Source organism: Leuciscus leuciscus (assembly GCF_965113295.1).
Source record: "Leuciscus leuciscus genome assembly, chromosome: 10".
Lineage (NCBI taxonomy): Eukaryota > Metazoa > Chordata > Actinopteri > Cypriniformes > Leuciscidae > Leuciscus > Leuciscus leuciscus.
In genome coordinates, this window is record NC_138734.1 from 10989807 (window position 1) to 11003257 (window position 13451).

Sequence of the window (13451 nt, forward strand, 5' to 3'; positions counted from 1 at the left end):
CGAGGATAGGTGGAAGAATGGTGTCATTCAAGGGAAGACCGTGGTGACGGTCTGAGTGAGGTCGAAAAAGATCTGCAGTGAACCAAAGACAGTCTCAAAAACACGGTTTGAAATCGCTGGTGTTTCTGACGTCACAAACTACCTTAAAGACACATCTTACGATGTCGGAAAGATCCGGGAGGCCCTCCCGGAGAGATACAGTAAATACTTGATCTTCCTACACAGCTTCTTTGGCTGCGATACCGTATCAGCAATTTCTGGGTTTAGCAAACCAACTTTGCTCACCAAGACAGCAAGACTGACAAAGCTGAGGGGGCCATGGATGTGTTCAATGACATCAGAGCCAAGAAAAGTGACATCATCAAAGCTGGCTGCGAACTGTTCAAGTTCACATTCTGCGTAAATCCACCTGAAGATTTGGAAGACTTAAGATTTGATATCATCAGCAAGCGGGCCGCAGCCGGGAGCATCACGCCTGAGAAACTGCCTCCGACTACAGGAGCTGCAGCATAGCACTCTCTGCGGGCATATCTCCAGATCAGAGATCGGCTAGCTGCTACAAAGTCCATCACTGGATGTCCTTGAGTATGGATAGAAACAAGGAGAACAAGGTTATGCACCAGTCCCTACAACAGATCCCATTGCACTGCACTACCTTCTGAAGTTTGTCAGCTGCAACTGTGCAGGGGACTGTGACACTCTCAGGTGCTGCTGTAAAAAGCAAGGCGTCAAGCGTATTTCTGTTTGTGGGAACTGTCATGGTAACTCTTGCCAGAACATCAACAAGCCAGATGATAACAGGAGTGAGGGAGATGTAGGGGAGTTGGATGAGGTTTGTTAAATTTTAAACCGATTTTGTTCAATAAAACCATTTATATGTGGTTTTTGTATGGACTTGGAGTCATTTTTACTCAAAACTAATGGCTGGGATAGATTCAGCACCCATAAAACCACTAGTTAGACATCTCAAAAGGTAATATTGGTAAAAAAAAAAAATATATATATTTTTACCCAGGCCGTCTGGGCACCCCAACTTTGATTGCCTCTCCAGGCGTTTCCCCGAGGATTTGGCCATGGATAAATTGGGAGGTGTTACTAGACACCTATAGGTAAAAAAAGCTATTGGTAAGAATTTTTGTTTGCAGATTGGCAAAAAAAAAAAAAAGCCTAACTTTCCCTAACTAAAAATACAAAACTTATACAAAACTTTATACAAAAAGAAAAAGATTTTTTTTTAAAAAAAGATAGATACTCCAAACCTTCAAGAACCCAATGAAAATATTTTGTTGGGAGCGTTGCAATGCAGATGTCCACTAAGAAACAGAAAAAACAAACGTCTGCTCGCCATCCTCAACGGTGTACACGTGAAGTGTTCACACTAGTGCAGTCCATGAATAGAAGGATCCAGAATCTAGATTTTGAGATAACAAAACTGGCCAATTCCCTTGTGTATTAATGATATTTCTTATTTTCTTTCAGGGTTTCACCGGATGACACAACGATGGCCTACTCCATTGGATTTTCATCACGACGATGGTCACATGGATCAACAGGATAAAGGTAAGACCTTTCCGAAAACTACTCAACTTTGTTTCTAAACAAAATAGCTACAAAACATACCGGGTTTTTTTCCTCACAAATATATCTTTCAATAACATCTAATAACAAGATTTTGTGCAACTTCTAGCTCACGCTTCTCTTCTAGTGTTTTCTCTATCTTTTCTCCTCAAGCGGCTTTTCTAGGGGGCGGAGTCCGCTTGACCTAATTACAGGCGATTGGCTGCTCACAGATCAAGCACAGATCAAGAGCTCAAAGATGGAGCAAAGTTTCTGAAATTATTTAGGTTGCCTTATATTGTAAATAAACCATATCTAACATGAAATATTTTGTATTTCATCTTTTATCTTATTATTTCCTTTACATTCCATGGTTATTTAGTCTACTGTATTCATAAAATTGACTCCGACTACAAATTGTTTTGAGCCTGGGTTACACCCTCCCCCCTTAGAACCATGCAAGTCCCTTTGCATATTGATAGTGTCTGCAGACTCTTGTGATGCAGGACAACTCAACTGGGAATAATCTTACAGGGACTCCGAGAAGGCATCATTCAAGCCCTAAAGAAGGGGCTGAACGCTCTCGGTTACTAACGTAACCTCGGTTCTCTCTAGATGAGGGAACGAGTGTTGCGTAAGCTAGCTTACGCTACGGGAAAAACCCTTTTCTCGAGAATACTGAAGCCAAAAATTATCCTTAATTTTGCATTAGTTTAAAACGCATTGCTGCATAAGCAGACCTAGGCAGAGCGACTCGTGCGCCTATTGGTTGCTCAGCAGCAACTGCTGCAACCTATCCAGGGCCTGCTCGTGACGAAGCACCAATGAGGGCGCGGGCGCCCGTGCGCGTCACGTCCCACCAGAATGGGCGTGGCTACAGGCTATAAAAGCAGGCCCATGAGGTTGTTCTCTGGTTTTTCAATCTGAAGCGAACCAGAAGTAGCACAAGCACGGCAGGGTTACGCAACACTCGTTCCCTCATCTAGAGAGAACCGAGGTTACATTAGTAAACGAGAGCGTTCTCTTACGAGAGTACTCTCGTGTTGCGTAAGCTAGCTTACGCTACGGGAACCCAATGTAAAACGCTGTGCGTGCTAGAGAAGGTCCACATGCACGTTCCCAAGGGCATGTGCCCGGGGACAAACGTAAGTGGTAATATCTGGGCCGACGAGGGGTGGGCCCAGGGAGTGATAACCATTCCAGAGTGTGGGAATGGGTGCTTAATACAGTAGAACAGCCAGGTACATCCGTGGGCTGAACTAAGAATGATAACACTGCCTGTCAGCCACCTGAACCCGAAGGACAGGTGAAAATCGATCACAGACAGGAAGACCTGGTCTGCCGATCTGGAGCCTGTGTATAACACAAACCACACACAGTCTGTGTCGATCTGCAGCGAGAGCGAACAGAGCTAGTATGTTAGACTGACAACAGTTTAGCCTGTAGGGCAGACAACTCCAGGTTATAAAACCTGATAAATGTAGACGGAGAGGCCCAGCCCGCCGACATACAAATATCATGGAGTGAAACTCCGCGAGACCACGCCCACGACGAGGCCATGCCTCTGGTGGAGTGCGCTCTGACGCCCAGAGGGCAATGAAGGTTCTTAGACCTATAAGCCATAGCGATAGCGTCAACTATCCATCTGGACAGGCTCTGTTTCGATGTGGCTAAGCCCTTAGTGCGGCCACCAAACGAAACGAAGAGCTGCTCTGACTGCCTGAAAGCATCAGACCGTTCGACATATATTCTCAGCGCCCTGACAGGGCAGAGAAAATTCACATCGTCCTCACCCTCAGATCTCGGAAGAGCTGACAGTGAAATGATCTGTGATCTGAACGGGTGGAAAGCACTTTGGGGACATAACCGTGCCTCGGTTTAAGGATGACTTAGAGTCATTAGGCCCAAACTCCAAGCACGAAGCACTCACAGAGAGCGCGTGAAGGTCACCCACTCGCTTAACTGAAGCGAGAGCCATGAGAAAAGCGGTCTTCAGTGAAAGATACCGCAAATCCACGGACTGAAGGGGTTCAAAGGGTTCGCCCTTCATGGCATCCAGGACCAAGGAGAGGTCCCAGGCTGGAACCAGAGGGGGCTGAGGAGGATTTAACCTCCTAGCTCCTCTTAGGAACCTAACAATGAGGTCGTCTCTACCCAGTGACCGGCCATGCAAAGGTTTTGTAAACGCAGAAATGGCCGCCACATACACTTTGAGCGTGGAGGGGGACCTGCCCTCGTCCAAAAGCTCTTGCAGAAAGGAGAGAACCTCTGTAACGCTACAGCGCTGTGGGTCTAAGTTTTGGGCCGAGCACCAGCCAGAAAACACTGACCATTTAGAGGCGTAGAGCCTTCTCGTAGAGGGTGCTCTAGCCTGAGTAATTGTGTTCAACACTGCCGCTGGAAGGTCAGCGGGTACCCGTTGATGGCCCATGCATGCAGGGCCCATAAGTCGGGGCGCGGGTGCCAGATCGTGCCCCTGGCCTGGGAGAGGAGACCTTTCCTCACCGGAATCGGCCACGGGGCCGTGCTCGTCAGTTGCATCAACTCTGAGAACCACACTTGATTCCTCCAGAGCGGCGCCACGAGGAGCACAGAGCATTTGCTCTCCCTGATGCGCTTGATTACCTGTGGTAACATCGCGATCGGGGGGAAACGCATAGAGCGGACGGCTGGGCCAGTCGTGGGCCAGCGCATCTCTCTGTTTCGTGAAGAATACTGGGCAGTGCGCGTTCTCCGTCGACGCAAAGAGGTCGACATCCGCTCTGCCGAAGATGTCCCATAGTAACTGGGCTATCTGAGGGTGCAGGGACCATTCCCCGGGGGGAACATTGTCCCTGGACAGCATGTCTGGGATGCTCTCAGCGAGCGCAGGTTGTGATGGGCGCACAAGAGGAGGCGTTCCGCCAGCTTGTGAAGGCTCCGTGACCTGAGACCGCCCTGGCGGTTGATGTATGACACCACTGACATGTTGTCCGTGCGGACCAAAACGTTGTGGCCTTTGAGGAGGGGGAGAAAGTATCTCAAGGTATTTTCGACCGCTTTCATCTCCAGACAGTTTATGTGTAGGCGCCTTTCTGAGGCTGCCCACAGACCAAACACTGGTCTGCCCTCGTAGAGGGCGCCCCAACCTGAGTTGGATGCGTCTGTCGAGATTACTTTTCGTCTCGAAGTCATGCCCAGATCCACTCCTGACTGATACCAGTCTGCCGCCTTCCAGGGATTCAGTGCTGTGACACAGTTCTGAGTTACCCTGAGGCGATCGCGGCCAGCGGACCATGCTCGCAGCGGGACCCGCGTTTTCAGCCAGTGCTGCAGCGGGCGCATGAGAAGCAAGCCCAGTTGAAGCACTGCCGAGGCCGAAGCCATAAGACCCAGCATCCTCTGAAAACGTTTGAGAGGAAAAATGCTGCCGGTCCTGAAAACTGCAGCTGAGCGCGCAGCCGCGCTGTCATTGACACAGAGTCTAAGTCTGTTCCCAGAAAAGAGATTCTCTGGCTGGGAGACAGTAAACTCTTGGTCCAGTTGATTTGGAGACCATCCTTCTTTGGAACGAGGAAATATCTGCTGTAAAAACCTGACTCGCTCAGTGTGTGAGGGACGGTTTCTACGGCTCGTTTCTCTAACAGTTTCGCAATCTCGGCGCGAAGTAGGTGTGCTACTTCGCTGTTCACCGTGGTTTCGACCCTGGCTCGAAAGCGAGGGGGTCTGCGAGCGAACTGTAGTGAATAGCCTCGTTCTACCGTGTTCAGTACCCATTCTGACACGCCCGGCAGCTCCCTCCATGCCTTTATGTGAAAAGCTAGAGGGAGAATAACGCGCGGGCTGTTGTCGCTGTGTGTGTGTGGCACATATCTCACAGTGCCTGAGAGAGAGCGCGTGCTCATGGAGGCGCGCGTGCTTCGCACACACATAACACAGCTCGTGTCTGGTAGAGGGTGATTTACACACGGGACACGTTTTGTGTTTATTGACGGGGGCTCTGAATGAGTGCTTATCACAGAGCAACTCGTGTTTGTGTGTAGGGATGAGCGCTGTACAGCGGGCACCTTTTCCACATTCAAAACACACACGGCGTGAGCTGAGTTTATGGATATGGGCCGTGAAGGAGTGTGAATCACTGAACCGGCCGTGTTTGTATGTAGGCGCGAACACTGTGGAGTGGGCACATGACCTACATTTATAACACCATCGGCGTGAGCCGGATAAACAGACAGAATGCTCTTTCTGTGATATATTTGGGCGGCCGTAAAAATGGCCTTTGGGTACAGGCGAGCGTGTTGTGTAACGGGCTCGTTTGACTGTGAAATACACATCTCCAGTCACCTCTGCTGAGGGGACTGTGAGAGCGAGGCGCGCTGATTTTGATGGCGGTCCGGCCGCAGCGGGACTCGACCATCTTCGTCTTCCTAACACGGTCAGGAAGACTTTGAGGGCTCTGCCTTCAGCACAATCTTGGACCGGGGTCCCCGAGGGGGAGGCGGTCTGTGGCGGCTGGAAGAGCATGAGCGCTGCTGGGAATCCCTCGGCTGACGGCGCTGTGAGGCTGATGGCGGGGGAGGCTGTGGCGCTGATTCCCGGTTGGACGGCTGCTTAGAGCGGCCCGTAGCGGAACTGGAGCGCTTCGGCAAGAAATGCCGCATAGCCTGGGAGGTTTTCTGTACCTCGGAGTACCGTTCCGAAAACCCCTTGACAGCCGGGCCGAAGAGACCGGATGGCGCCACGGGCGCGTCGAGGAAAGTGGCTCTGTCGGACTCCTTCATGTCGGACAGCGTCAACCACAAGTGTCTCTCGGTGACAGTGAGAGACGCCATATTCCTCCCGATGGCCTGAGCAGCGGACTTAGTGGCTCGTAGCGCTAAGTCGGTCACGCTCCTGCCATCCGGCGGAAGGCGGGCAGAGGTGCGTGGCTACCGGTTCCTCGACCGGAGGAATGCAGAGATAACCTTTGTATTTCGCGCCGTCTACTAGAGAGAGCGTCGAAGAGATAGTACAGCGCAGCCTGGCAGAAAATGGCGCCTTCCAGCTCTTAGTGAGCTCCTCGTGGAGCTCCGGAAGAAAGGGGGCAGGCCTCGTGTGAGGCGTCGAGCGGCGGCCTGGCAGAAAGCACTCTCTCTTCCTCCTTTCGCCAGTGAGTGAGGCATTTTAGAGGCGGGTTCGCTTTCTGAAGTAAGAAAGCTGGCCGAGAGCTCGAAATGAACAGCATAATTTTTATTTTCTGTCAGAGCCCGGATTCGAACACGGGTCTCTGGCACGAAAGCCTAGGGTTCTGCCACTGTCCCACAGGGGGAGAACACATAAGATTTCGGTAAGCGCGAGCATAAAGAGCGACCTCGTCCAGCTCCTCTGCCTCATCCCCTGAAGTGGCGGCGGCGCGGGCGGGTGCCGGCGGCTGCGCGGCCGGGAGGGGGGGAGAGAGAAGCACGAGGGAACGGATCCGGCGAGCTTCTCGTTGCCGCAACGGCCTCCAGTGGTCTCTGGGGGCGGCGCTTATTTCTGCGCGGCCCCGCAGGGACAGGCGGAGTGACAGCTTGCGTTGAAAGCTTCAAGTCGAGTCCGCAGGGTCGACATTGAGAGCTCTTCGCACTCGTGGGAGTGCGGTGGCGGCGTGCTCGCGGCCCAGGCAGAGAGCGCAGATGACGTGGCGGTCTCTGTTGCTGAGCAGCACGAGCCGCAGGAAAGATGAGGTATTTTTAGAAAAACGCCTCGTGCTCTTTTAGGAGAGAGAAAGTGTGTGACGCAAAGGCGAACACACACAGCAGAGAAAGGATATGTCACCGGATGGCGTAGCAGGCACGGAGGCTGAAGGCGGCGAAGACGGCCAGCTTCCTCAGACGCTTCCTAGGCTTGCTGGTCGCTTGTTTCAACGGCGGCGGCTCTCAAGATCCAGCGATGCGAAGAGCTTCGCTGAAGACATGAAAATCAGAATTCCAGCCTGTGAGCCCCTCTTTTATACACGCTAGCCACACCCATTCTGGCGGGCCAGGCGCGTGGAGGGCGCGACGTCACGCAGGGCTCAATGGTAGGCTGCTGCAGTTGCCGCAGGACAGCCAATGAGCACGCTCGTACAGCCTGCTATGGTCTGCTGTCTGCCGCACTGCGTTGACAATAAATACAAAATTAAGGATAATTTTTGGCTTCAGATCTCGAGAAAAGACAACTTTACCCGTAGCGTAAGCAACTTACGCAATACGAGAGAACCTCTCGTAAGAGAACAACTCAGACCCCAGAGGGTTAACCTGTTAAGCTTCACCAGTGCGTCGGCGCACTGAAGCGTTTTTTTATTTATTTAGTTCAAAGGTACTATCAGATTTAATGTTATTACTAGAGTTGAGCCGGATACTCGGCTGAAACGAGTATCCAGTACGGATAAAGCACTTTTGTCGAGTACGAGTATTATACGAGTAATACGAGTCAATATCTGTGCTCGGATTTAAAAAAAAAGAAGAAGTTATGTTGAGATTAGGGCTGGGCGATATATCGATATAAAAATTTTTTTTTTTTTTTAAATGCGATATGGAATTATACCATATCGCATATATCGATACAATTCAAATTTGCGCTGTGATCCTTGCCCCAAGCCAGCTGACCCGGAGCTCTCTGCACTGGATATGACTTTTGGTCCATATCACCCAGCCCTTGTTGAGATGAAAACTCTTGTTCATTACATTTTACTTCATACTTGCAACCGCATGTCAAGTCAAGTCAAGTCAAGTCAAGTTTATTTGTATAGCGCTTTTCACAATACAGATTGTATCAAAGCAGCTTCACAGTATTAAATTTAAATAATACAACAAAGTTTATTTCAAGAGGAATTTATTGATTGATAAAATTAAATTAAATATCCCCAAAATATCCCCAACTGAGCAAGCCAAAGGCAACAGTGGCAAGGAACCGAAAAACTCGATCAAGTGACCTAATGGTGTCCTAAAACTCCATCAGGTGACCTAATGGAGAAAAAAAAACCTTGGGAGAACCCAGGCTCAGTCGGGGGCCAGTTCTCCTCTGGCATTTATGAGCTAGAGGCCGGATTGTAGTTTGAACTGTGGGATTATATGAATGCCTGGCTGAAGAGATGCGACTTTAATCTAGTTTTAAACTGGGAGAGCGAGTCTGAGCAACGAACAGTATCAGGAAGACTATTCCAGAGTTTTGGAGCCAAATGTGAAAATGCTCTCCCTCCTTTGGTGGTTCTGAATATCCTAGGTATGACCAAAAGCCTTGAATTTAGTGATCTTAAAGAGCGCGATGGATTATAGGGCGATAGAAGATCCGTTAAATAGACTGGAGCTAAGCCGTTTAGGGCTTTATAAGTCAGTAGCAATACCTTGTAATTAATACGGAACTTTATAGGTAACCAATGCAGTGATGATAAAATCGGTGTTATATGATCATATTTTCTTGATCTCGTAAGAACTCTAGCGGCGGCATTTTGGACTAACTGTAGCTTGTTTATTGAGGATGCAGGACAACCAGCTAATAAGGCATTACAGTAATCCAGTCTCGAGGTCATACTGATAGCATATTACGTAGCATAGCAATGTTTCTAAGGTGGAAAAAGGCTGTTTTTGTTGTATTCATTGTTGCAAAACTTGTTCTGTAGTTCGTTTGTTATCGTGATCAAAACCATTGATCTGAAGCTCAATGCTGATGCTGTCATGTAAATAGTTTTCTAATCAGCAATAAATATAACAATTTCTGATCAACCCATATCAATTGCATGCTTAAAATAACATACCGGTTAAAGCCCCGCCCATTTCAAGACAACCCGACCCACTTCCGGGTTAAATCCCGCCCACTTCCTGGTTAGGCCCCGCCCAGTCCGAGTACAGATACAGATACAGATAATTCATATGGTTAACAGATACAGATACAGATAATGCTGTACTCGCTCATCCCTAGTTATTACCTTGACAAACTATACATCATTAAAAAGATATAAGACTCAAGTTTCAGTATTTGACCACTATTGTATTCTGAGAAACTTATAGTGACAGTTATGTCTTAATTTGTGTTAGGAGTTATGAAATGAAAAAATGCGTCGATACCTTTAATATGAATTATGAGCGTCAGCTGGTCCATTCAGAAAAAAAAACTCTGTGCTGTCGTCATAACAGTGCTTCACAAAACAACGTGCCTCAGGGCTTTTAGCTCCAAAATGTGCAGACTTGGAGAAATATTGATATATTCTCATTGATTCACATCATATTTCTATAGACAGGAATAGAACTTTGATAAAATAAATTAGGGATTGAAACCCTATGAATAGCATGTGAATATATATAGCCAGTCGTTAGTAACTATAATGCAGACAAAAGATATGCATATTTAGACTGAATAGATGACTTAGATGATGACTAAACATCAGTAGCATTTTTAGAGTCTAATCAAAATAAAGTAATTTGACATGATCTTGAAAAACATTTAACTAAATACAGAGTTTTAGACTTATCATTTTCATATTTCAAATATAACATGGTCACACATATGGCTTTAGCTGCAGTGCATTTCTAGATTGCTACAGTGCCAACTTCAATTTTATTTTCATGAAGATGTTTCATAAAAATAATTTCTAATAACTTTACAAAACTTTGAATCTATAAAAAAAAAAAAAAAAAATCATTATGACAATAATTAATTCTACATTTACAATAAACTACCAGGTGTCAGCTTTCAAATGAGATCATACTTGTGCTTTTAGTACAAAGGGTTCATGAACTGTATCTGTTTCAGTTTGGGTATGTCATTTCTGGGGATTTTTCAAAAGTGGGGCTGCAGCTTAATTTCTGAGGTAAGCACTCCACCACGTTGGATGGTGGTCTGTAATGCCACGTGCAGTCGCTGTAAATAAGCAGATGGCTTTTCACCTGGGTTCTGAAATGTATTCAGGAATTTGGCAAATAATTAATTGCCATCTTCGATGGGTGCAAAAGCAGAATCGACAAGCTGAATGTAAGCTGAAGGCGATGCTGTGAGACTAAGGGATTTTACAATGTCTGCCGCCGGGGACAGGAGACTCTCACAGATTCTGCGTACTCTGTGTAATCAATCTCATTAGGTGGGTGGGGAGTTCACCCAGAGAAAGCACAGAGTCGCAATGGTGAGTTCCCAGATATCGCAAAGTCACTAGTGCGTACAAGATGCTCTACCACAAGTGATTTCCACTTCCTGCTCAGCTACTGTTCGGACGCTCTTGCTTATTGCTCCACGCTTTGCTCTATCGCTTTTATATTTTACCTTCTATATTTTTATATTTTATCTCCTTTTATCACCTAATTTTAACAGTGCACGAGCACTTCATCTCTTGATCTTTTTTGTCACTTCCGGTGAGTGCGCTGTGCGCGACATGGCTGCCGCTTCTCATCGTTAATCGTTGTTTTGTTTTGTTATTTGTTTGTTTGTTACGTTTCATCTTCTACTGTTAATGTCATCGTGTTGTTTGGTTCTGGGCGACACTTCTGTCGCCGGAGCATCTGATTCTGGATGTTTTCTCGGGACATTAAAACTGGGTAAATAATCTGGATAACCTGTCATTGGGAAAGAGCTTCTGGATCTGCCTTCTCGGGACATAAAATCTGGACTTAATGGAACAGTGTTGGATGTTTGAGTGAAGCTTCCTGAACTGCTATGTGATATTGGACTTACGCACTAACTTACATCTTCTGAAGTTCCTATGACATTCTTCGGACAATCTCTGCAAACTTCTGTTCAGCGTCTCACTTTGTGAAATCCCCGCGAGCCCTCTGCCCACTGTCTCGGCTTTACCACTCTGCACTTTCGGTAAGTTTCCTCTTGTTCATTGAGCAGTGTTTCCTTGTGGTTCTGCCCTTTCGGGTCTGGCTAACATGGTGGCCTCGCTTTACTTTTTCCCGCGAGCCCTCTACCGCTGCATATCCGTGAGTCCCATAACATCTGATGCAGCTGGTAAGCAAGTTTTCACTTATTTAGCGAGCTGTTTAGTTTAGTTTTGTGGATTTCACTTAACATCAGCTGGGTTTGGCTAACGTGGTGTTGTTGTAACGTGGGTGGCCATTTGGCTTTCTGTGAGTGCTGTCTTAAACTGCAAAGAGATGTATTTTGCTATTAATAACTCTCCGGCATTGAGACTGCTGGCCCTGGGCTTTGTTGGGCTTTTTCTGCTTCTCATTTACGGTATGGATTTAAACTACACTTCATTGCAACTGCATAACCTAAATCGTCCATCCCGACTGGAAACCTCCACATTTGACTTATGTACTACTCTCAGAATTGCACATTGTGCACGTTATATCCATCGGTCTGCTAAACGTCGATGGTTTTATGACAACGACTCCTTTCTATCAATACCTGTGATCCTGTCGCCGAGATCGAAACGTAACCATAGTTACCATAATGATGTGACTCTCCACCACGCCAGGACTCTCATACCACTAACCAGAGATGCGGTCTACTCGCCAACGCATTTTCCCCATCGACACAACTGTGCTCTTTTGAACACTCGTTCCCTGACTGGCAAGGGTACACTGCTGAATGAAGTTACAACTGAGAGAGACCTGGATCTACTGTTTCTGACTGAAACCTGGCAGACACCTGATGATTTCATTGAATTGAACCTTTTAACTCCTCCTGGATATAGTTATCTGACAAAACCTCGACTTAGTGGCAGAGGTGGTGGTCTGGCGGTGATTTTTAAGAACAATTATAAAGTGACTAAATATGACATTCTTGATGCTCCTAGTTTTGAATGTCTATCACTTCAACTCGCTGGCCCCGCTCCGCTTCTGATTTTGTTGATTTATAGACCTCCTAGAAATAATCAAAATTTTTGCTCTGATCTGACTGAACTTCTCACTCTCACTTTCGCCCGGCATGATAGAATCATGATGCTAGGTGACTTTAATATACATGTTGATTCTGAAGTACTGCTGCAAAAGACTTTTTGTCTGTTTTGGATTATTTTGAAGTATCTCAGCATATTGATTTTCCAACACATTCTCACTCTCATACTCTTGATTTGCTCTGTACTGTTTGTATTGACAATGTGCATGTTCAGGGTCATAATCTGGGCATCTCTGATCATAAACTATTTGTCTTTGACTTCTCACTTCCCCTTGTAAAACCAAAAACTAAAACTACTATATCTTACCGGAACCTGAGATCTATAACTGTTGACAATTTCTCTGCTGCTATTGCTGTCTCTGCTCTTCCTTCCACACTCAATCTCCTGAGTCCTGATGAGATAGTTTCAACCTATGATAAATCTATTGGTAATGTCTTGGATGATCTTGCTCCACTAATAACTAGAACTGTCCCGTCTACCCATTCATCTCCTTGGTTCACTACTGAGCTTAGAGTTCTGAAAACAAAATGTAGGCGTCTTGAAAGACTTCACAAAACATCTTCCCTTCTTGTCCATGCCATGGCTTTTTCTGATTCAGTACTGAAATATAAAGAAGCACTTAACATTGCACGCTCTAACTATCTTTCTACTGTTATCAACAAAGCTAAGTGCAAACCTAAAGCTCTTTTCTCTGAGATAAACAAACTAGTCAAACCATCCTCTGTAGCTATTGCTGGGTCTGCTGATCTCTGTGAAAGCTTTCAGTCTTTTTTCCTACAAAAAATGTATAACATTTATCAATCTTTCTCTTTTACTGCCACTCCCCATTAAACTCCATATTTGATAGGTTGTCCATTAGACACTTTTTTACTCACAAATACATCTGTGGTTGAAAAACTGATTATCAACTCTAATTTTACCTCTTGTACACTCGATCCTATTCCAACATATCTTCTAAAAACTCTTTTGCCTTCACTTATTCATCCTATTACTCACATTATTAACAGATCTCTTGCCACTGCCTATGTCCCGCTTAATCTGAAAGTAGCGGCCATCACTCCAATTCTCAAGAAGTCCG

General features: G+C 46.5%; 1 protein-coding gene across 1 annotated transcript in view; it reads right to left on the minus strand.

The window, feature by feature from the left end:
• LOC309508375 (sodium- and chloride-dependent GABA transporter 2-like) overlaps positions 1 to 13451 on the minus strand; it is a 55834-nt gene that overhangs the window by 16165 nt on the left and 26218 nt on the right. The gene's annotated exons all lie outside the window — the stretch shown is intronic.